Source organism: Anopheles arabiensis, chromosome 2, assembly GCF_016920715.1.
Source record: "Anopheles arabiensis isolate DONGOLA chromosome 2, AaraD3, whole genome shotgun sequence".
Lineage (NCBI taxonomy): Eukaryota > Metazoa > Arthropoda > Insecta > Diptera > Culicidae > Anopheles > Anopheles arabiensis.
Genome location: NC_053517.1, coordinates 11,084,699 through 11,109,424, shown reverse-complemented (window position 1 = coordinate 11,109,424; position 24,726 = coordinate 11,084,699). Strand labels below are relative to the sequence as shown.

Below are 24,726 nucleotides of genomic sequence, written 5' to 3'. Positions count from 1 at the left end.
AGAGTCACCATTGTTTCCACCCACAATTGTTGGCAGTTTTTGGGGGGTAGAAAGAAGCATTACAAAAGCATCATGGTCGCCGCACGGCGGAAAAGCGCATCCTGAAGCGTGGATGAAGCGTGGACGTTGCAGAAGGGGCGCAGGTTTGCCGCGCTTTCATAAATGGCCACCTTCCCGAAGGAAATGATGCTTTCAACCACTTGTACCGCGCACATGTGTGTGTGTGTGTGTGTGTGCACCGGCAAGCGTGTGTGGGCTGAAAGGCAAAGTTCAGTTGATTAAATTCCTGCAATAAAGTGATAACTTATTCAGTGGTTAATAAAGCATACACCAACCAAGGGGATTGGGGCTACCACCCGGTTGACATAAGCCCACGGTGACAGGCGCTGGAAGGGACGAAGAAACACATATACTCACACACACAAATGGGAGAAAGCTGAGGAACAGGAGTTCTAAGACTAGAAGAAAGTAGGGCTTTTGAATAAAGAGCACCCCATGCAAGATGTACGTTTAGTTTAACCATTTCCGCAATGAGACAGAGGAGAGCAGAAGAGGAGAGCAGAAAGAGAGAGACAGAGAGTGGATGAAAGGTATGAATATCGAATCCTTTAGGTGAGCACAATGTGCTACGCTTGCTGGCTGACGGAATAGCAATCCTTCTCTTCGGTACACCACGTACCTAAACGAAGCACACACGTTTTCCTTCACGTTTTTGTGTTCGTGTGTGGATGTGTGTCCTCGTTTCAGTCTATTCCTTCGATTACTTTACTGAAATTTTGCTCAGCCTTATAAATACAGCCTAGCGAGAAGTAGCAGCAACAATATCGAGAATATATACAAAAAAAACATCCCTCCCTTCTTTGAATACGATCCTCTGAGAGGAAAGATTCTGGTACGGATGCCATCAAAAGGTTTGTCCTTCCTTTAACTTTACCGGAAAACCGTATCCTGGGGTGTGTGGTGTAGTTTTTTTTCCCACCACCATCACCCCGTTCCTTTCTATGTCCGGCTTCCCATGAGCTTTTTCCTCTCGGGGCGCATGCGCATGAGCTACCACGAGGAAAATGCCGGTCGTTTACTACTGCAGAGATGCATAGAGAGAGAGAGAGTGAACAAGAGCGATGGTAAGGTAAGAGGGAGGGCAAGGTAAGAGGGAAGAGCGTGGAGATACAGAAGAGAACCTTTGTGTGCCCGTGATCCGTTGTTTGCCAACGAAGGATTTCTGTTTTTGTCTCTCTCTCTCTCTATCTCCATCCAAACCCTTAATTATGGGGTGCTTAGCCAAGAGGGATCATATAATCTCCTGGTTAACACTTGCCTTATTGCCCGGAAAGGGTAGCTGCTGGCATACGGTGCGCTTCAAAGGACACACACACCAGTCTGTGTCTATGTTTATATGTGTGTTTATTTGCCTGATACATTCGATTTCGATTGGAATTGTGTAAAAGGATGTCTTTCACGTAGTTTTCTCCTTCAAAAACGGAAATTAGTTCACCGTACTAAATCAATCACAACAACTAGGAGAGCTTGAAGATGCAAACTCACTTTTGCAAACTTTATTTAAGCCTTCGCATCTCTCTCTCTCTCTGTCCACCCACGGAACAGGTCACGTGGCGCCCGAAACTTTGTGCCTAGGCAATGAGTTTCTTCTGTCACCTCCAATCAAAACCATTCAACCGAGCGACCGTGTCGGTTTGAGCGGTCCATAGCTTTTGAGAAGTAGTTTTTGGCCAGAAGGTTTTATGCCTGCGATGGGTGCTAACGGACTGATTACATCGATGCGCCGCCGTCAAGCGCAAAAGCCACAACCACATTCCAGTAGGAGCGCTCTTCATTTAAACCCTACCCGAAAAACGGGGCCTTGCATTCATTTCCATGCTAAAAAGGTTCCGAAAAACAAACAAATTTAATTACTTTATCTTGATATGAATGCCCACCTCCATCTCCAATGGTTCACGCATAGTCCATCATTAATTTGCACCTTACGAAGATTAAGTTCTCATTCGAAGTAATTTGTACTTGCTTGACGATGTGTGTGTGTGTGTTTTTAAATGCTTCCGAACAAAACATTTTGTAGCTTTTCCGATGTTTGGTGTGAGCTTTGAAGCGATTTTCGGAAAAGCAGATAAACCCACCACCCCCGAACCCACGCTACCTCCCGTTAGTTTAAGGTTTTTGTGTTTTTTTCACGTTTCGTTTCGGTTTCGGCCCGCTGCCCCCGGGGTGGTGCCGGTGCAAAACCATCACCTACCGCAACAAGCCGTTTTTGTGCTTCCGTTGTTGTTTTTCTTCACCGCCTCGCCTGCGATCAGGCACTTCCGCTGCGCTGCAAAAACGCTGCGGTGTGCAATGGGTGGGAAGTTGTCTGCAAGAAGGAACCCCTGCTTCGCCGTTAGTAAGCGGGCCCTGCTCTGCTGCACTACATGCACCGGGCCAGTCGCGGCGGCCAGTCGGGCATAGGAATTGAGTTTTAATTACAGTTAATTATCGTAGTACCACCACCGCCACCGCTGTTGCTTGCTGTCCGTTTTGACTATCCTTCCCCTTTTCGTTTTTCGGTGCGCTTCTGTGGAAGGTTCTCTCCCTTTTTTTCCTTTTGACCGTTGTTGTTGGTGGTGGTGGTGGCGGTAAAACAGGGGCAGGAACACAACACACCGCGCAGCAAAGGTAGAATATCTGAAAACGGAACCGTCGACACGCGGCTGGCAAGTCATTGACGCCAGCGGGCGCCCCCGGTCGGCGCTCCACAGACAGTCAGTCAGTTAGTTTTGCAAGCGAAACAAAAGGACGGGGGACTGGCATGGTGGGTGCTTTTGGGGCGGAAAATCAACGCAGAAAAAAGGGTGTGTGCGCGCGTGTGTGTGTGTGCACAAGCTCGAACTGGATGGTGCCGGGGTGGAAGAGAACAGAAATTGCCCACTTCTTAATGCTGGCGTGGCGTGGCGTGTGTGGCGTTCTGTGAAGGTTTGCTACCGGATTTGCCAACTGCGAGGGACTTATCGTAGATGATACAACGGATGATGATGATGACGAGGGCGCGCCTTTAACCAGTGGTTAAGCCCACATGGCTGGTCAGTGACACCTGACGCTGACACCCACAGCCCAGCCGTGGGGAGGCAATAATTATGCAGAAATTAGGAGACGAACGATACAGAACGGTCTTCCAAGTCCCGCAAGTACCGCAAGCCTTGGCGTGCCTTAGAATGGAATTGTGAGCCTGGAGAGAGAGAGAGAGAGAGAGAGAGAGAGAGAGAGAGAGTGAGAAGGAGACAGCATGCAACGACATGTTATTGTTCCCATCGTTCTGGGTGCAAAATCCCATTCCCAAACCCGCTCCTTCTTCCCACTCGGGGCGGTTAATGGGTACTAGACACGGTTTAGCGACATGACATTGCCATGTCTGTTTCTTTGGCAGTCATTACCTAATGACTTCGACATCCGCCTTTTTGCTGTTGTCTAGGTGAAATTATGATTACCGGTCTCTCTGCCCCCCCACTCCGTTATGTTGAATGTAGCGTCATGAGAGAAGAATGAGAAATTGTAATAGTTATTCTTTGCTGTTTCTTCCCCGGAATGCAGAGCATTGGACACAACAGGAGCTTCCTATCCAATGGGTGGAGTGTAGGCAAGCTGTAAGTGTTTAAAGTCTCAAAAAACCAACGACTGATATCTACTTCCCTGGGGGACATTATCTTCAAGCGACCTCTTTGACTTCTAACGCTAATTTACACCTCTAATGCTCTCTCATCGCCTGTCATCCTTGCCTCATCTCACCGGTGGATTTGTTTATTTAATCCACTCTGCTTAATCCGCGAGCAGTACACCGCTGTACTGGGCGTTAGATTTCCCACCACTCCACTGCCCGATTAAAAACGCGCTCACACTGACTGAACACACGTTGCACTTTTTTGCCATGGATTTTGTGTTCAGTTTGGGGTTTTTTTTATTGTTGGTCGTCGTTGTTGTTTGTGTATGTCAGCTCGCGGCTCCATGGTGGCCTTTCGCTCGTGCTTCTATGTTGGCTTGACGCTTTGCAGCGCTTCCTATCGTGAGGCGTGCAGCTCGACGCAGGGAGTTTGGTGCTGCTCGTTGGAAGGGCCGAGACGGTATTGTTGGGGAATATGTTCGTAAGTGGGAGAGGGGGGGGGGAGGGGAAGGGGGGGGGGTGGAGCAGCGGACGCGGAGGACTGACGGACGAACAACAAAGCGAATGTATCGAAACGTACGTGTGCCCTCGCAGTTCCTGGTGGTTTTGCGGCTCTCTCTCTCTCTCGCGCTGTCTGTCTCTGGTGGTTCATTTGGTGCGTTTTTGCACTATGGACTCTCGGTGTGGACATACGCGCATTTTATCGATCGTGGTTGGGTTTATTTGAAACGGGGAGAGACTGGTACAATGATTTCATGAAACTGTGATATGTTCCAATCGGCACAATTGGCTCCAACAATTGTCAAATGACATAAAATAGCAAACAATCGTTGGGAACGCATGAACGGCGTAGAACAGAACTGTAACTTTGTCCTCTTCCAGTAGTCTTCTAGATTAGGAATTAATGAACTCTTTGCTAATTTCGCCATAATACAGAAAATTATGAGCATTCACATTGTTTTTTTTTAGTCAGCACAATCCAATTAGTAGCATTCAGTGTAATAATCATGAGGCGTAACTGCTTTGTTTCTACTTTGTAACTTTTGAGCTAGTTAAGTCTGACATTATTCCAAATTTTTGAAAATCTGTTAACAATTATGTAGACCAGTCTTGTCAAGATGGCTTTACAAACTAATAAGTAAATAAATAAAAATATCTCCCAATGCTGCTCTAAAGTATGCCCTGTCCACCATCAAAACCCATCGTGCGCGCCTCACAGCCAAATCGCGCTGTCCCGTCTCGCAGCAAACCGATAGCAACTGTTTGCCCACTGCATTCGTGTGCTTTTTTTTGTTTGAATTCGTCTCCTCATTTTTCGTTGCTTCTCGCTCACGCAGCAACTCTACCTCTCACACTCCCTCATATACATACACGATTTCCTCCCGATTTGCTTCCCTCTCCCCCTTCAGTCACCCAGTCCTTTTCATACGACCGTTTGTTACCGCACTCTGTGGCATTACCCTAACCCTCATCCAAGCCCTGCACCACTACCAGCAGCTCGTAGGCCCTGTAACAAGTGTGTGTGTATAGCTACGCGTTGTGTTGGCTGGCGGCGGTGGCGGTGGTTAGCTGGCGTAACTCTTCGCGCGGTCTGTCTTTTGCCACAGGGCCCCACCTCGCTCCCCCTATTTTTGTTATTCCCACCTCCCACCTTCCCTCCCACCCATCGCACGTTCGAGACATTCGAGAGAGAGACCTCGCGCGAGTGTTGGAGTGGAAATGATCTACTAGCTGCCGACAACGGTGGTCGAGAATGCACCAAACAAATAAAAGTGTGGCGGCGGCTCTATGCTGGAGATGGCGCTCGTGTCTCTGGCTGACTGGTTGGCTGACTTGCAGACCACAGCCCCATGTGTCTCCCTCTCCCTTTCGAATATAGTTTTGGGGGAAAAGGGGGGAGTTGCTTCGTTGATGGTGCAAGAATTTTGAAACAAAGCACACGGTGCACCGACGCATACGACGACGACGAACGGCGCTGGAATGACACACGAACCGAACGGCAATCGTTTTGGCCTTCCCCCAGCTCTCTCTCTCTCCCTCGCGCCCTCGTTTGCCGACAAGCAAATGGATGTCTAAGGGTGTTTGGAGCACAATTTGAGTGTTTCGTTGCGCGGACGATTGGAAGGTTTTTATTTTCGTTGTTGCAAAAAAAAAAGAAGAAGGTAAAATAGGAACTGGAATGCAAGGGATGATGCTCCAAAGCGGGGATAGGCTGTGTTTTGTTGGGGCGCCTTTTTTGCGTTTTTGCTAGACGATTGATAGGAGCAAAATAATGAACCGGGGATGGGAAGGTTTAAGATAAAGGGTAGCTTTTATGATACAAAAACAACCCCTGGAAGGTGGGAAGCGCAAGGGTCGAGAGGGGAGAGGTTATTTATTGACTCACTGAATTGATTCATTTTTTGTGTGTGTGTTTTACTTCTGATGTTATCCCATCAAGTCATGCGAGTGGAAGACCACGCTGGTGTCCGTTGATGTACAGTTTAAGTTTCATTAAAAAGTTACACATTAAAGTGCGAATAAATCGGGGTAGTGTCTATAATCGAACAAACACATCGAAACACAACAGTTTCGACAATTGCAGCAGTGTTTCGGGGGCTGTGAAAATCCACAGGCAGGCTCACCGAACACACAAAAACGCTGAACCCCCTTCCCATTATTAGCTGATATGCTCTAAAACACCCTCCAATCACGGTTCCAGAATGAGGTTAGCAAGCTCATAAAAACCACCAAGAACTTCTTCTACCCCTTTCTCTATTGCTCCCTCTCTTTTGTGCGCGCTCTCTCTCTCACCATTTCTTTCACCCTTTTCGCGCTGGAAACACTTCATTCAACCCCTCTGTGTGTGTTGTGTATTAACGAATCTCGCCGTACCGTTTATGCGAATGCTTCACCACTCCCGCTAGCTTCCCCTCCTCGCAGGGTGTGTGTGTGTGTGTTCAACCCCCTCGCCGCACGATACCGCCAAAGGCCTTTGCAATGAGAACTTCCGCAGCAGAAACCGGGCAGAATATGGCAGTCCCATAGGGATGGGGCCTAGGTAGCGCTGGCTTGCTCTCTCGCACACAAACGCACACATACACACACTCTCTCTCTCTCCCTCTCTGGCCCAGTCTGCGAAAGGTGTGGGCCCCCGGTGGAGGGGTGGTACAAAACGGTGCTATGCCCTCGCCACTTTGTTTAAGCGTATTTAACCGGTTGATGAAACGGAACTCGACGAATCTGACCAAACACCATCGGCCGGGAGGAAGGTGGTTTGTTGCGTTCACCCGCGCCCCCATTCCGTGCCCCATTTGTCGCCACATCCAGCCAACCTCAAACTCACTTCGAGGGCGGGTTGTTATGAATTAAAGGACGTCGCCGTACCGAAAGATCGCCAAAGATTGGAACGGTTCTGTGTATGTGTGTGTGCGCTTTCGACTGATTTACAGCGGAGTGAGAAATCGTAAATTAATAAAATATGCAAAAGAAGCTGGCTTTTATGAGACGAAGCTGGCAGAGAGAGGGTTTCTTCGGAGCAGTTAAGGTTAAGGTTTGTCGGTGTCGATGACGTCCGATGGTGGTGGACGGAATTGGCAATGAGAGACGATCGCAAACGTCCCGTGACTGCGGAGAGGGGCAGTTTTTAGCTGGGCGCGTACTGGGTGCCCAACCCGGCGGTTGGGAATGCCGATGGAAGAGCACAGTTAAGATCCACAGAAAACCGTTCAGGTCTGTGGGTATGGTTTTAATAAACGATGCGGTGAACGTATATTGATTTACCATTCGGTGTTTGTACAACACAAACCCACCGTTTGGGAAGCTTATGTCTATTGGCATCGTGAAGACTAAAAATAGTCTAACTAACAACGTGAAAACATACATACATGTTGGCATTAGTATTAAAGCTCCTCTTTAGACGCCAATGTCTTAATAATAGCCCCTATCAACAAACATTTGAGATACGTTTATTAGCGTCCAACACACGTAATATGCATTAATCATTAGCTACCGGCTCACAACGTTTAACCCTTCGCTTATCTTTCCCCTCTCCTCGCTTCGTTCGTGTCGGAACGTAATATCAATTCATGGTTTCGGATAAAATTAAATCATAATGTTTCGCACAAAGCTCTAATCACGCCCAATTAAACCCGAACCTCTCCCGGACGGGCTTATTGGCGCTTATAGACGCATCGGCTGCATCGGGGGCTTTCGCTTCCAGAGGGCGAACCGGACTGCACGTGTACAGTCAAAAAGTGCACTCCTCTCGTTTGCTGATGGTCGCCACCTCTCGGTACGAGCGGGTACGAGCTTGCCGAAGAGACAAGAGCATTAATAAAAATTTAAAACATTTACGGAAGCACAAGAAGATTGCATTCATCGGCAGGCGGCAGAAGGCACCAAATGCGTGTGTGTTTTTTTTTTTAGTTTTTAGTTGGAACACAGGGCCCGAACAAACGCATCAAAAGAAGTAGAAATGAGCGAGACAGAGAGGTCAGTGCGCGTTTCTCGTTGGTGGTTAGAGTGAGCAAGCACACCATCAAGGGTGGCTTTGAATGCGTTCAACGGACCAAAGTGGAGCGGGCCTCGCGCACGTTGTTGCGTCGTCAGAGTTGCCATCGATGTTGTTGTGGTTGTTGTTGTTGTTGATCATGAGGCAAACGTGCCGAGCATCTATGTGTGCGAGCATTGCCATGCAGACGCAAGACAAGCTTACCAGAGGGGTGTGTGAGTGTGTGTGTGTGTGTGTGCGTGGTGAAGAAGAAATAAAACAATAACAATAATAAACTAACAAAACGGTGACCCTCTTTCTCGGGATATCTTCCGCTTGATGGTTTTTGAACCTCCCTTCGGATCTCTCTTTCGGGCAGTTTTTTATTCTCTCTCTCCCACTGCGCCTGGGCTCGTGCAGGGAAGCCTCTGGGCCACTGGATTCAAAAAAACTGGTGGTGAGAAGCACCGGAGCAAGCAGCAAGAGTGAGCAGAAGTCGAAACGGTAGGTTCCGGTGGTTTATGCTACGAATCCGCTAGCGCCTATTTGCAATCGAACAGCACACCCTTAAAGTGAGTGGAAAGGGAGAGCCACCATGCCTAAAAACAAGGAAGGAAGAAAGGGAAAACAAATCCACTCATACCGTGTCTCACACGGTCTCACGATCGGGTGAGCGTGAAAGGGGTTGATATTTTCATGGTAATAGAATTACTGCCCGTGTCCGAGCCCGTTTCGAAATTGCCATACTGTCGCTCTCTCCGTCCCGGCAGACTTTCCGTGTGTCGACACACGGTGCGTGTTTGTCCTGTCCTGAGGGTGTTGTGGCAGCCGAACCGAAGGATAATGGCTTGGGAAGGCCAATTGGTGTGTAGAAAGCATTTGGTGGAAAGGAGTGGTTTTTTTATGTGAAGATTTTACATCCTTTTACATCCTTCCCATTTGGCTGGTGCTGACAAAACAAAATGTAACCTGCGTGTGTACTGTGTGCGCGTGTTAAATCCAGCACAAAAAGGTTTCAAAGCTGTTGTTGGCCTTGTAAACAAATAATGAAGTAAAACCTGGAAAGCAATGTAAAATTGGGAGTGAGCAATGTTTTAATTTTTGCTTTTTAAGTTCTTTTACTGTTCCCGCCGTTATCCTTTCACTTCTTAGTTAAGTTCGTAGCAGCTTTTTGTCACTGATTTATAGTTTTTGGACGTTGGTAAATCGTTAAGCTGAAATTATCTCCTGCACAACTGCTGCTGCTGCTGCTGCATCTTCATGCCATGTGCCCTTGCCACGCCAACCAACGCTCTCAACCTCTGATGTACGATGCAGCCGGTAGTGGTAGTAATCTCTACAGCCTGCAGTTACGTTTAAATGGGTTCAAGCGATTTCTGTCCCATGTACCGTGTGTTCGCTTACTTCCCTACGAGAGAGCAGTGCACGTACGCGGCTGAATAACCTGCGGTGGTTGCACGCTGAGACTGAGAGCGGAGGGGAAGAAAATAATAAATACAAGCAACAAACAAGGGATAAATATTATGCCACCGTCTTCTTGGTGGTTTGCAAAAACAGAGGGCCGCCATGGATTCCATTTTTCCCAGAGCCCTCTCCGTACAGCGAGCGGTGGAACGCTCTACCGAAAACAACCCCCTGTTAACGACTCTCTGCACACTCACTCTGCACCCCAGAGTGAATGCGAAAGGCAAGTGTTCGGATCATTCCTTCACATACGGTTTCCCTGTGCAAGGGAAAAGCAACAACGTACCACATACTCAGGGCACTGTGCACTCTCTGTGTATGTGTGTGTGTGTGTTTGTGCTTTTCCCTTTCCCCCGGGCCGTTGGTTTATTGCCGGCCCCTGGTAGCAGAAGAAGCGGGCTTTCGGAAAGGTTTCTGTATCTGTGACTGATATGCTGCGGACAGCAACCAGAATCATCGTTGTACATACACACACACACACACACACACACGGTACACCGAAAGGGAGAAACCGATGGAAGATTTTGAAGATTTGGAAGCAATAGTGCAATAAAACAAAAAATCTTGAACTGAGCACACACAGACAAGCTCTCGGCACTGCTCCTGCCGGTCCTGGTTGGCATGTCAGATTCCTCCGGTGTTTCGTGTTGTTTTGTTTTTCGTTCTTCACTCCCGAACCGGATGAAGCCGACCGGCTGAACTGCCCGGCGGCCGGCCACGCTATATCCTGGTAGTGGGGAGAAGAGGTGCCACAGCGCAAAACAACAGAATGGAAAAACACAGAACAACAAAACAGCAGCTCGCCCAGACCAAACCAGGCGAAGGATAAGCAGGAATATACGGCAAATATATGCACCACCACCACCATCACCATCGGTGTGTGCCGTTTGAATCCCTTTTTGTATGGCCTCTTTTTGGGGGTGAGATTTTTTGCTGCTGTTGTGAGGTCGGAATGGGAAGCCAGTTGGTGCTGTTCGGTTGAGTTTGGAGTCGGGAAGTTCTTAGTTCGCCGAAGAGACGCAAAAGAGGGAACGGTCAATGGAATGGATCAATGCTTGCTCGGGAACTTTAAATTGTTTATTAAAATTATCCATTAAACATGCACTTTATGTGTCACATTTTCCTTGCCACATTTTCTCACCTTCTTCCCTCATGCTCTCCCGCTTCTCTCACTCACTGAATGGTTCAATTTGGCACGGTTGGTTACGCCTTGCTCGCGCCGGTCGCACTCCGTTCAATCGCGATCATCCGCATTACACAGCTGGCGATCAAGAACCGGCGCTGCTCACTCAGCGATGGCTGCCGGAAAGGCGTGAGAGAAAAGTAACGAACGATCGATAAAGGGCGAAGTGGATGAAGATATGGGAAAACCAGCTAAACGGGGGTGCACAATGGCGCAAGGGTACGCGCTGGAATGCACTGGTGTTGTGTGTGTGTACCGTCAACGCAGTTCGGCTGGGTGCAAATTGCCTCAAATACGCACTCAATTTAGATGAAAATAGATATACTCATCGCACACAAACAGTGCGTTTCACAAGCGAGACAGAGAGGAGGAAATGCAGAAGAAGCAAAGGTGGAAAATGGTTTCGAGAATGTGGGAAAGCGAACAACCGTTTAACGGATGGTTGCTGTCGTTCGCTTGTGTAGGGTGGCGTTTGTTAGCGACAATTGTAATGCTATTGTTTTACGTGTTATTATGAATGAGATGGAATTGATATCAAGATATGGAAACGTAACCTTTTATAATAATAAAATCATTGGAATATTGTCCTGGTCGTTATCGTAGTTTCGTCCATTAAACGCAGAGCTCGACTATGGTTTGTTCCAATCAGTGTTATGATATCAAACACTTCAATAAAAGTTTGGATATATGAATAGAATTCTGAACTACCTGGGATCTTAGGTATATCAACATAACAAACGAGACGAGAAATATCGAACAAGAGTGCGCGAGACAGCGATACGATCATAGTTGAAACCCCAAATTCTCTGTACCAAAGCTCCACTCCAGCCGGTACCGGGACAGGTTTGATTGCTTGTGTGAGCAGCAATGGTGCTTGAAAACGAAATTTAGGTTATTAAAAGGTGTTCAACATAGCCGGCCCCGTACACCGTACACGGGTCCGTGGGTCTTTCTGGCACTGACCATTACGTGAGCATGTGGGTGAGTGTCCGAAAACAGGCAATCTCTTGTTGGGCAATTGACCGAAGGTTGCAGCAGGCGCGTGTACGCACCCTCGTCTCCCAACTAGGCAACAAGGCAACAAGGGATGTCAAATGTGAGAGTAAAGGTGGCAAAACGAGAGCCGTTGACTTGGTCGCTGGTTTGATGGTAAACCTGCGTAAGCTCCACCAAACGATCGGCAAAGTTTTGATACGGCAAGTAGTACACGCTACTTCCTAGCCGAACGAGAAGTGTAAGCGATTTACCACTGTCTGGTGGACGATCGGGGTATTCCCCGGGTGAAGATTTACACACGCAAAGTTCTTCCGGAGGCCATCGCACACGGTCGATCGTCAAGCGCTAGCCGGCCGTTTGTGCGTGTGTAAGGCAACGGCAGCAACCTTCAACCGGGTGGCAATGAGGGGTACCCATGTACTGTCCTCCAACCGACTCTAAGGCCCATGCCAGTCCGTTCGATGAGGTAATTGTGCTTCCCGAATGCTGCATGTCTGTCCGTTCGTCTTCTTGCGGCGAAGGACGACAACGATGATCCATTCTCGATGGTCGCTCCCAGTGACCGTTCCAATGGAACTGGTAGGCGGGAGCATCGCTGGCAGGCGTATACTCGCCTGTATACTCCATGCCGATTTGACAGGTAGCTAGGAAACGCGGTATCGTAGGCTCTGCTCTTTTTCGCTTGGAAGGCGCTGAATAAATGACATGTAAATAAAATTACAATAATTAAATTTGCTCTCTAGGTAGGTGGTGGTGCCTTTGCTATTTGCTTGCCTGCAGCAGTTGCACAATTTCTTCGTTTTGGGCTTGCATGTGTCAAGTGTGTGAGTGAGTGCAGAGCTTGTTTTTTTGCACATTCCTATATAACAGTTGTAGGGAATTTACACAAACCATTGGGAAGCTTTTTCGGACGCTTTCGCGCCCCCCTTAAACATCATCCACAATTCGCAAAACGGCTGTCGTTAGCGCATGCAGCGCAAAGAAATCCTTCCATCAGCAGACCCCTTCCCCCTTCCCTGACCATGCACGACGCGTGCCTTATCTTGTTCTTGTGTGGCAAACACCGAACGGAGCATAGATAGTGTGTCCTCCGCCAGCTCCGTTCCGCGGGCTTCATCCAGTCCAGTCGCGCGGGGTCCGTTCGTCCGTTCGCGCCGTGTTCGTTCTGCTACTGTCGGCATTCTTTATCTATTTCCCCCTTCACGCAAACCCTTCCCATCCGTCCCACGACCGTTCGCACACGACACGGTTCTAGACGTCATAATACACCAGTCAGTCGTCAGTGTGGTTCAGGCTCAACTTGTCTTTCGCTTTACGCCAGCCCGGCAGCCCGCCGATGGGAATGAGCTAAAAAGGGGAAGTGCAAACTGCAAACGGCTGCGAGCGTAGCTTGAAAAGCAATTTACATCCACTGTCACGGTGTGCCTCTTTCATCGGGGCTTGCGCTTGTCCCCGCATCCCTTGGCCTCTTTGGTCTGCGTGCAAATCGGCATACGCTGATGTGTACGTACGCCGACGACGGCATAGCATGAGCGCGGACAGTGTCTGCCAACCGAAATGCACACTGCTGCAGCTGCAACTGTGTCTGTCTTTGCAATTGCAATAATTGTTGCAGAAAGCTTGCTCCAGAATATCGGCCAGAATATCGTCTGGATGGCTTTTTGTTTTGTTTTTGTAAATGTGCTACTGCTTCGTACCACACTGTGCGCAATCGTCTGGCTGTTAAACGGCCGTCCACGACGGAAGGCACACGGTAAATCGGTTCACGGCGGCTAAGGCCGCGCTGACTGGAACGAAGGTCCACTCAATGCTTCGCAACCACGACGATACCAGCGGGCTAAGGGGGGAAAAAAACAAAATCACGCTCAATTCGCGTGTACCTTTCCATGGTATGTTTTCCACACCATGTACCGTAGCACCATCGAAACTGCTTCAGGCTGTGCAGGGTGTGTGTGTGTGTGTGAACGGTAGAGGTTCAAATCGGTTATGCAGCAAGCCAGTTCGACGAGCCTGGACATCACTGAGCCGATGCTGGCGGGGTCGATTTTATTACGTGCTTTTTCGCCGTCTAGGTTCGCCTCGCCATTCGCTCAGGTGGTGGGTTCGTTCCGCGTGCCGTTCGGATTTTCCTGCAGCTATCACCCGTCCGGTCCGAGCATCTGTGTTGCAGCTGTGCTGAAGATCCTGAAGCACACTGGGACGGGACAGGGAGCAAAAGAAAGACGGCCGGCAGCGGCTGTCTGGTGTCTGGGTGGAATCTACTCGCTCCAGGACGACACACTGGCTACGCTCGTTGGCTGTAGATAAAGACTTTTCGGTTACATTCATTAGTGAGAAGTGAATCACTAGAGGACAGCAGCAACACATTCCACACACAAACAGCGGCGATCGGGGTGGGAGGTTTTTGAGAACGCCAATGTTTGGGAAAAGAATGTTCCCGTGGCGGTGCCAACCCAGGTGCAAAAATTTAACCAAATACCGTAAGGTTCGTGTGGTTTTTGTTTTGTGTTGAGGACTCAACGAGCACTTTTGTGGGTCGCATTTTGTTGTTGTATGCAGTCGGAATGGAATGCCCCATCGACGCACCGCAATCGGTGTCAAAATGCGTCGATGTGTTTTGCAAGGCAGCACACACACACACACATCAGCAATGTCCAGCCGTATGGGGTCGTTCATTTCCTCTCCATTAGCCGCTCCGCTAAAAGCAATTCCATCGTTTTGACACATTTCTTCCGGGTGCCTTCCGGAATGGTACACGGAATCACATTACGCTTCCATCCTTTTCACTTGATGCTGGCTTGAACATCCGGTCACCACGGCTTGAAAAGGGGGATGAACACGTACACTCAGACCACTCAGACACTCGTTCGGTGGGTTGTGTCTCCTTTGCTGGGGTAGTGTACAGCACAGTCCGTTGTAACCCTTGCGCTCCGCTGCGTGGCGACCGGATTGATACACTTCAGCTTTTGCACCGTACGCCATGGCCATCGAGCACGGAATTGTGGGGAGCGGGGGGGAGGTCTGGCCCGAGTTATGATCAACAGTTGCGGCTGGAAGATGGAGCTCGGAAAGGTCGGGAGAAGGAAAAAGCGTAAAGGACACAGTTTGTGTCCTTCGCCGTCCATTACCTTGCTTCCTTGCCCCGGGGTTCACTCCGGGGTTGCAATTTCCTTCCACGTTCTACGGGGCGTGTAAGCAGCAAAGGAAGAAAGGGGGTAAAAAACAAAGAAACGAGGAAAAACACAAAGCCTTTTACAATCCTGGATGGTTAGCAGCAGCAGTAGGGGTTGGTTTTTGTATGTCTTTCTCACTTTCTGTCGTTGTTCGTGCGTGCTTGTAGAAGTATATGTAGGAAAACGGCGACAGGGGAGCCAAACGAACGACCAGCGGTGGTGAAGCAATTTTCTCTTGCAATCCTTCTCGTTCGTTTCGAACAAAAAACACAAAAAAACGAGGACAGGACGACGAGTACAGGATCTTTCCATTTGTCGCACAATCAATAATCGACAGAGGACAGGCGCACGGGGTACACAGACAGTGGTCGGAGCGTCGCGCAGGTCTGTCACGTTTTTCCAAGATGGAAAACCGAAACCCTTCCACTGCACGATTCGCTTCCCTGTGCGCCGTGTGTCCACAAGCGCTGGGACTGCAAGGACGACTTCCCGGCTCGAGGTATATCGGAAGAAAGATCACACAAAGACTGTCAACGCACTGACAACCACAAACACGTTGACCACGCGTATACACACAACAGCCGTAGCAGAAGGACGCTTTTGCCTTTTTCTGCTACGGTGCAGGCCCAAAGATGCAGATGTTCGTTCTTCCGATGAAGCAGGGCAACGGGGACCCTCCCGCAGAGGAAAGAAATTATGACCGGGGCCATAAATATTAGTGCCCGGGTAATAGAGAAATTGAGACAGCAAAGTCAATCGGGCTTTGAAGCAACAAACACGCTGGGTAGGTTCTGTGTGTGCTCATCATACACGTCGTCATCGGAGTTTTATCTCGGTTCGGTCGGGTAGGGATGACGGTGTAATAGAAGGACACGCAAAGGCTACATTGCTGGAATGCTTCCGTTCGTTTCTGTTTCGCTTTTGCGTACGTTGTCTTCAATCGACAGCGTGAACTTACAAAGCGTGACCCATTAGTTCCTGCTTTGTGCCGGCTTGGTGTGTTTCCTCTTGCATCTGGACGAAGAGCGCATAGTTTTATCTCACTTTGCTGCATGTCCAATAGTGTTCACTGCTCTCGAAGGAGTGTAATCATTCGGGAAAGCGTTATCGGTAACAGATTTGTTTTGTAATCTTCACAAATGAAAGATAAGGGTAGAGTTTTTCGTATGGAAAAAGCATCACTCTGGTAAGATGATAAGATATGAGATTGTGAGTGTGTTTGGAGAGCATGATGTCTTGATGGGAAAACAGGTGCATATGTTCTCTTCAAACTGTTTTCAAAAAGCATCGATGTTCTTTGTACTTATTAGTTGGTGTTACAAGGGATGTCACAATCTGAATGCATGATGGCATGAGTTTTCAACGCAGATAACCGCTCGGTTAGAATCATACAACCGACGCTTCTTTCCCGCCTGTTTAATTTTTGAGCGCCGTTTTCTCTGCTCCAGAAGCTTCCAATTTAAAGAAGAAAGATACGTAGAAACTGCTCTATTGCTTGCTCTATTCCCAAAGCCATCACGCAAAACCTTCGAAATAGACCCATAAACACAGTGGAGAAGGTTAACGGACAAACCGCCTTCAACATAAACAATAACATAGAAGAGCAAAAGAAGAAAAAAAAACCAACCCAAGGATGCTTCCAGAATGTGACGAAGCAAAAGAAAGAAAAGATAAAAAGTACAATAAACAAATATGACATTCGAAGAAGATCCTTCGCACAGCACAGCACGATCATAAAATACGGTTAGCTACGCACTGGGTGTGTTGTGTTGAAATGGGATGATCATTGTACAACTAATCAGTTTTTAAAAAGCTTCGTTAGCTTCGTATTTCACTTCTTTTTCGTGTGGACGAAACTATCACAACCTGTAACCTGCGGCCCGAAACAGAGACAAGAGCTTGTTTGAAATTCATGCTAGAGTTGTTTGTTGGTGACGCTTGCGCTGTTTATGATGATGATGACATAATTTAAATCGATTAAGACAAATGCTTAGCGAACGCGATCAGTGCAGCGAACCGGCGGACGTTGGTTTCGGCTGTTTGGGTCTCACGTTTCCAAAAAACATCGCACACAAAAAACCCTCCCAAATATCTATTTAGTCGCCCTTGTTTCCTGCATAAATTACCAGCTCAACACCACGACCGTCCTCTGTTAGTGTGTTCGTTTCTGTGTTGCGCCCCTGGCCCGGTCGCCATTCCTACATCGTCATGATGGTGTGGTGAAAATATGCCACACAGGGCCCCGCTCTTTCTACACAGGCAGCAGAAGCACAACGCCCAAAGAAAGTGTGTGTGTGTGTGTGTGTGTGTGGGGGGGGGTTCGAAGACGTTCACAGGCAGAAACAGAGGCACGAGCAGATAAGCAGTGTACGTACCGTGTCTTTGCGGCAGATGTGTCTATACACAAGCACCACCGGCACAGGTTTCCAATTGCAAGTCGATGCACCGAGTTGAAGATGCAACCTACTACTGCACAGATGGGGAAGAAGCGTCATACAAAGAGAACGAGAATGAGAGAAAAAGAGAGAGAGAGTCGACCGCTCATGAGTTTGGTAGAGGGTTCGATTGCGAGGAAGCGCAAGCAAGAGGCTCTCTACCGAGAAATGATCGTAAATTAAGTTAATTTGTGTGTTTGTGTTCATGCACCCCTGTGGCCGCGCATCGGTGCCCTTCGCTCGCTGGGCTGTTGGGGTGTTGAAGGATCGGCTCTTCTGTTTCTCTCTTTCACTCTATCTCTATCTCTCGGCCATTCCGCACAGAGGTGTACAGGAGCGTCTGTAGAATCTTCTGTTGTGATTAGAACGGTTTAGGAAGAACTAATCTCACGGATAGAGACAGCTCCGATAAAGAGTCTAATCAGTGTATTTTATCTACTGCTTGGTGTATCAGTGTTCAGTCAGCAATGATTTGGATTTGTTTTCAAATCAATCAGGATATTAATAGGTTGTTTCCTTCCGATTCGTAATGATTACGTGTGTTCTAATCACAGATATAAAAAATAACAATTCTACATAAACTTGTATTGCTCTTTCGGTTTAGCTTTGTTCAAATTACTCTTCTCTGATTACCCTTTTCCTCTCATGTTTAATCAATGTTCAATGTTCGGTGCGAACGACGGTTCGAAACGGTCATCGCGTCATGCTTCACCACGCATCGTCATCATTCGGCACCCGCTCGGCGGCAAGCCGTGTTGGTTGCTGCCTGCTCCGATCACAATATTATTCCCCTTGCTCTTTCCGCGCCCGGTTCAGCATTGAAGTGTGGTCTCGCCACTGAAGAATGTGATACATTCAGAAATAGACCGCCACCGATACATCCGCAAGGAGGAACACTCAGCGGGCGCGCTCGCGGTGCACGTGAAGAAGTGCCCTAAGTGAGTGACGGAGACGAACGCTGGCGGTGGAAAAACTAAAACAGACACCACGACAAAGCCAACCGAACGGGGGTGTATGTGCAGCTAGCAATCACTAGGAGGTGGAAGGAAGGTGGGCACTTGCTTGCGCTTGCAAGCAACGGTGCACCGCCAGTGTGCGCTCACAGACAATCGTTGCGCGTGACTCGATGCGTGAAATTCAATGAAAATTAATGCACAACACGCACGGGCCCTCGGCCACTTGGTACCGGGTATCTGGTGGTACTGGTGGCCGGTGGCTGCTACACATGGGACCGGGGGCGCAGGGTTAAACGCCGATGCGCACTTGCGGAAAATGCGGCGAAAGCAAGCGGCTCGTACCGCGGCTCCACGGTGCGCTTGGAATTGGCACCAGGAGAGGTGGCTTGTGGAGAAGATTTAACGTTTCGTTGGAGTTGCGAGGCAATAAATGGGGGGGTTTCTTTATCCGTTTGCAAACCGGGAACCAATTGATGTGCTTGATGTATGCTCGTTGTTAAATTAAGGAGTAAAATGTTGACAGCAAAGAAAAATGTTGATCCTCAGCGGAAATATTTCTGCAAGAATTGCTAGAATACTAAAATCACTTATGTTACGACTTGGTCATGGATCCTGACTATCCCGCTATAGGTAATGAATAAGTCACTGAAAGCTAAGCCCACTAGTGGTACAGGCAGGCCAAAAGAAGAAGAAGAAGAAGAGGCAGAATAATCTCTTATGTATTCGCATTAGCTGTCTTCTTACATAAAATCGTTTAGTCCATAAGAAGCTTTCAGAGCATATAAGCAGCCAAAAATAGTATCCAAAGCAACCAAACCACGACCCATCAATGTGTCCGACTTTGAAGAGTGAAAGCTGTCCGCCGACACCACACCACCAACACAGCTTGCAAACGCTGTGGAACGCAATTCAGCCCGATCAGGAGGATGACAAACAAACAGAATCACACAAACATCATCCCGCCGAAGGGAGGAAAACCCAGGAGGAAGCAGCGGAGGAAGGAACAGGGTGGCAAAATGTGCAATTGATACACTCGAAGACACCAAACCCATCGGGGGCAGGCACAGTGACGACGTCAACGGCGCTGCACACCGTATCAGTGCGTCATTATTATCGTCATACGTCAGTAGCAGTGACTCCATTTGTCACTTGACGACGACGGTCCCGGGCGGCACAGGTGAAGAGGGCAGAGCTGCGGCGAGCATCAGCGTCGTCTAGCAGCAGGATAACAACAAGCTTCTTCACAGCTTCGCTCCCGCTCACACTCTTGCACCATCCGCTTCGTTGTGCTGTGAGTGAAAGCATCGTGAAAAATAGCCTGTCAGCTTGGTTTCCGGTGGCTGTGTGTGTGTGTGTGTGTCCGAGGAGGCCAAGTGTCAAGTACCTCTTCCTGCGCGAGCAATTGAGGAGCTCCCGTGTCTTCTTTGCCGTAGACTGGTAGAACAAATGATGCTGCTCCCAAGACGAGCAATGTCTGAAGATATGGAATGCGATCGAACGATGAATGATGGATAGAGTCAAGAGTAAATGAGCCTTTTCATGATGAGCGCATTTAAATAGTGTTTTCCCCTCCCGTTCGAGCATGGTTCCACGATTTATAAAACCGTGCGAGAGAATCGCATGCCCTAAATTTCTGGGCGGAGAAATTGCAGCTCCAAAAAATTTTTTCCAACTCCAGGCGCGCACCACACGGCCAGTTGGCCAGTGTCTCTGCCCGTCTCGCTGACCAGCAGAAAGCTACTCGTCAGTGGTGGTAGTAGTAGTAGTAGTAGCGGCAGTCCATTCCAAACCAAACCTCCGTTAGTGTGCTAGACAGTCTCTTCCGTCCCCTCCTTGCATCCATCCACAACCAGTCAAGTGCGCTCGTTTAACTGTTTAGCGTTAGCTACACGTGACTGAATCTGCGCCTATATACCCGTTGCGTAGCAAGTGCATGAAGGTACCGGGGGGGTAGGGCAGCGAACGAAAGAGAAAAGGAAGCCAGCAGCAAAGCACACCAAACACCCTCTCCAGAGCAACCGATGCAGCCATGCCGTTCGGAGGCGTATCACACCGTGAAGAAGACGCCGGGCCGGTTGCGTTGTGTGGTGAAACAAAGATCGTCATCATCATCATCATCATCATCATCGTTGCTGTTTGCAAATCCATGTAACGTACTCGGAACAATACGCGGAAGCCGTCAGCAATCTTGAGGAATCTTTCATGCGGCCAATGATTCCTTCTCAATGAGGAATGTTGATTTGCTCTATGAGGTGGCGCAGTTGCTGCAGGTGACAACTTCACCACCGTGAACAACCCCGGGCCGAGTGATTGGCTGCTTCTACCTCCAATAAACTGTTGGACGGCTTAAAGCTCCAAGTAGCAAGTAGCGGCACTGCTCATTAATGGGTGGAAAATGATTAATCTTCTTACTGTGAATGATGAGTTGAGCTGAAAATGGCGCTAGTAACAAAAATCGAGCTTCTCTGATCGGAGCATCGGAGGAGAAAGTGAGAAAAGCGTGGGAAATGCATCCCCCCCCCCTCCCTCTAAAATGCCCTCCATCCTATTCGTGGCTCTCTGTCGGTCAAGCTCGTGAAAGTGTGACCAATTACCACCTCCCGCTCCGTGGGTTTTGGTTGGTGGCAATGGGCGAGAATGATGGGCGATGCGAGGTTGTGACTTTTGGGTTACAAGAACATTTATTCGCTATTATGACATCCATTTGGGCACAAGCTCATGCTGATTTCCCACTTTTTGGAGGCATCATGACTGCATCAGTACTCCTCCTCTTCGCTTTAGCCATTGATGCACTGCACCATGACCTCCTTTTAGCGTTTCCTGCCTGCTCAAACGCACTCGCGGTGTGGGCGGCTCTACACTTTGCATTCCGCGTTATTGTGTTTCTCCCCCCCCCCTTTTTGGCGGTGGTTCTTGCGGCTCGTGGATAGTTACGAAATCACTCGTATAGCGTCCCACCTCGCTGATGGTGTACGTGAGCGCGCCCTCAGTGCGCCACAAGCGAAGCTTTCACAATGCACAAAAGAAAAGACGGTCTCTTCCCTAGTAGAGGAGTGGATGGTGCGGGTTTTTACGAGAGCGGGGAGGCTGTGTGTAGCCCGATACCCGTTCGATATACTTTGGCTCCGTTTGCGACCCGTTGCCCGCCAGCTGCTTCTATTGCAATTGGTACCCCCGGCTTCGCATGCGAGAGGCACATCTGAAACATTCACTTTTTGTTTCTGCATCTTCTGCCCTCCCATCTCACCCCCGTCTCATCAATGGCTCAAACTGCATCTTCACCCTGCCGAAGATGGATCGGGAGGCATACATACATTTGCAACTCATCTGACGCATCTTCATTTTTGCTTCTCTCGCTTTGCAATCGGCCGCCCCGTGCCTGATGGTGCCGCCCGCCCAATGTGTGTGTCTTTAGTATTGCATACCATCACACACGCACACACACAACGGAGCTCGTGGGAAGGGGAGGCGAGGAGAGGGAGGGGTGGGGGTTTCGTTTCATTCAAATCAGTGTTGGGCCGTTTGTTGGGTTTTGCATTTTCTTTTCCGCGATTGAGCAAAACAGGCCGTTGTTGTCTGCCTGCCTGCGCCGCTTGTTGCTCGCTGTGTGCCGGTGGTTTATCTCTCTCTCTCTCCTAAGCACGGCGCAGCAAACAGTGGAGGCGACGAAAAACAGTGACGAAAAATACAACAACAAAAAACACCCGAGAAAGTGAAGCTTCAACGGGGAGAAAAGAGCCCGGTCCAAAGGGGGGGGGGAAGCGTCCAAGCATGCTTGCAGGGGCTGCAGGAAGATGCACACGCGTGTGAAGATTAAATTTAGCAAAAAAAAAGAGAAGTAGCTCCGTTTGCGGGTTTTGCGGGTTTGTGGCGTAGCTGCAATTAAACGGGCAAAGTTTCACTTTCGGAAGATGGATCCTAACTTTGAATGCGTACAGCCGAAGCCAGACGCTTTTGCTGGCGCACAGATGCGCAAACACAACAGCACACTCTCGCAGGCGATAAAATTCTTAATTCCGAATAGAAAACAGTTGAAGTTTGCAAAACAAAAAAATAAAAAATCCCCCCATTGCAAACACGTGCGACAAACTGTCCGATCGTGAGCAGTGGATTACGTGATTACACGAGGCACCAGGCTGGGTGTGGAGGCTGTTCCGTCACAATGGCACTCTCGAGGAGCAGGGGAGCAGTGGGAGCAGTATCGACTTCATGACTTTAGCCCTCGAACCCATCAAAAACCTTCACGAGCCGTGCGCGATCGCGTGCTGCCGCTCAGTTGTGTGCGCTCGCGTTCTCACTAGTTTTTGCTGCTGCCTGCCTTCCGCGTACACACACACACACCGCCGCCGCCAGCGTTATGACCTCGCCAAGAACAGACACTCTGAGCGCGCACCAGCTCAGCCGCCAGGTGATCTGGCTGCTGCTGCTGGTGGGTGCAGCACCCGCCTCCCCTCGAAAGGTGTGACAGCTTCACGTGCAGCTGGAGAGCACACAGACAAGGTGGGGGGAGACGATGCGTGCATCGCAAAACCCGCCGACTACCGAACAGTTGCGCAACCCGAAAGTGGCGCGTCGAATTGGCGACATACGCACACACACACACACACACACACACACACACACACTCAGTGTTTAAATCGGAGGGCAGAAAATGGAGGGGTGGATTTGGGAGGGCAAAAAATAGCACAATCTCACGCCCAGCATACGCACAACCTTCTTCTCCCCCTTTTTGCTGATGGTTGCGCCCGTGTGCAGTAGTGGTGGTGTTGTATTCAGCACACACTGTATGTGACGGTGGCACACTCGAGGCCAAAAAGTAAGCACAGAGAGAGAGAGAGAGAGTGCGCCATCGCATGACGTTTGCCACGATTTTAAGAGAGAGAGAAGAGAGAGAACCCTGTCCAAAGAGTTCCGATTTCCTCCCCCTGCAATGAGGGTTGGGGGGGGGGGTGGTGTGGCGCAGAGGGAGGCGGCTGAGTGCGGGAGATGACGATTTATTTATTTATTTCTTGCTGATCTTGCGATCGTAATCGGAGCACAACACTCCGATGCTCCGTTTTTCTTTTCCCTTTTGGTAGGCCGTTTTCTTTTTTTGCGTCCTCTTTAGCACGGATACGCTCTCTCTCTCTCTCTCTCTCTCTCTCTCTCTCTCTCTCTCATTCGGCTGTTGCTCTCTGTCGGTCTCTCACTCGCTTCGTTGTTTGCATCTTTGCAAGGGGTTTTGTTGCCTCGTTTGCCTCAAACGTGCCATGATTTACTTTTCTTTTCTGTCAGCTTGCGCCATGCCCATGCCAGCGGGGCTGGCCCCAATGCTACTGCTGCTCCACACGGGGTTTTTAGGGTCTGACCATCCCGAGTGCAGCCCCTGTGTAGTAGGCTGTTTGTTACCTGTACATCTCCCAAGAGATATACACTCCGTTGCAGCTATGCAAGGTGGTGCTAGTCGGTGCTGCAAACGAGAAGGAAATGAAAATGAGAAGTGAAGAAAAAAAAGTGGTGGCAGCAAACAAAAAAAGCATGCAGCCATGCTTACCAGAGCACTGATGAGGCCCTCCCTCCCACTCACCTCCTCATGCTAACGGGCGATCGTCGACGATCCGCGCCTATCCGGGTCTCTAGTAGAGGTGTTTGTGGTAGGGCGACGATATTGGATGGTTTTTTAATCGCGATGCGTATCAAACGGCAAACGGTCACTCAATTTGTTCGCTCTTTTGCTTCTCCGCTCTCCGTTACCCCCATGCCCTCCATGCCCTTCCCACGTTAGCCTTACCGAACTGTGTGCAATTTGATGCGTTTCGATCGTGTGCATACGTATGCAGCTGGTTCGTTGCAAAACGGTTGATTGTGATAGCCGATCGATGCTCTGCGGTGGTAATGAGAAGTTTTTTTTGTTGCTCATTTTTCGTCACCTAGGCATGAAAACGATTATAGAAAATGGTTATGTTTGCATCGATAATCGATGGTTTTTTGTTCTTTTTGAGCAATATTGTTGCAAAAGCAATGGGCTGTCGCTTTAGCTGAACGATGCTAGTTGGTTCGTTTAATAGTGTACAAAAATATTCACAATGAAAAAAAGGAGAGAGAGAGATTTCATGATACAACTTTTATCATAATCTCTTTCAACTCTTTCTAAAGTTAATTATTCGCAGTCGGTAGGATTCGAACCTACGCTCCCAGAGGGAATCTGATTTCTAGTCAGACGCCTTAACCGCTCGGCCACGACTGCTTGTTGTGAACGAAGGTGAACCAATACGAGTGAGCTAAACGGTTTGAAACAATCGTGCTCTCTTTCGTCTCTACTTTCCAATGTTCACCAGGCAAATAAATCCGCTGGTTTTCGTATAGTTGGATACCGTATTGCTTCGAATTAAGACGTTTTACATACGACATTTTTAACATGTA

At 48.9% G+C, this 24,726-nt stretch overlaps 1 non-coding gene across 1 annotated transcript; it reads right to left on the bottom strand.

Annotated features, from left to right (window-relative positions):
- Positions 1-24,468: 24,468 nt before the first annotated feature.
- Trnas-aga lies at positions 24,469-24,550 on the bottom strand. The gene has a single exon. It is a non-coding gene; the product is annotated as a tRNA-Ser (tRNA).
- Between the last annotated feature and the right edge of the window lie 176 nt (positions 24,551-24,726).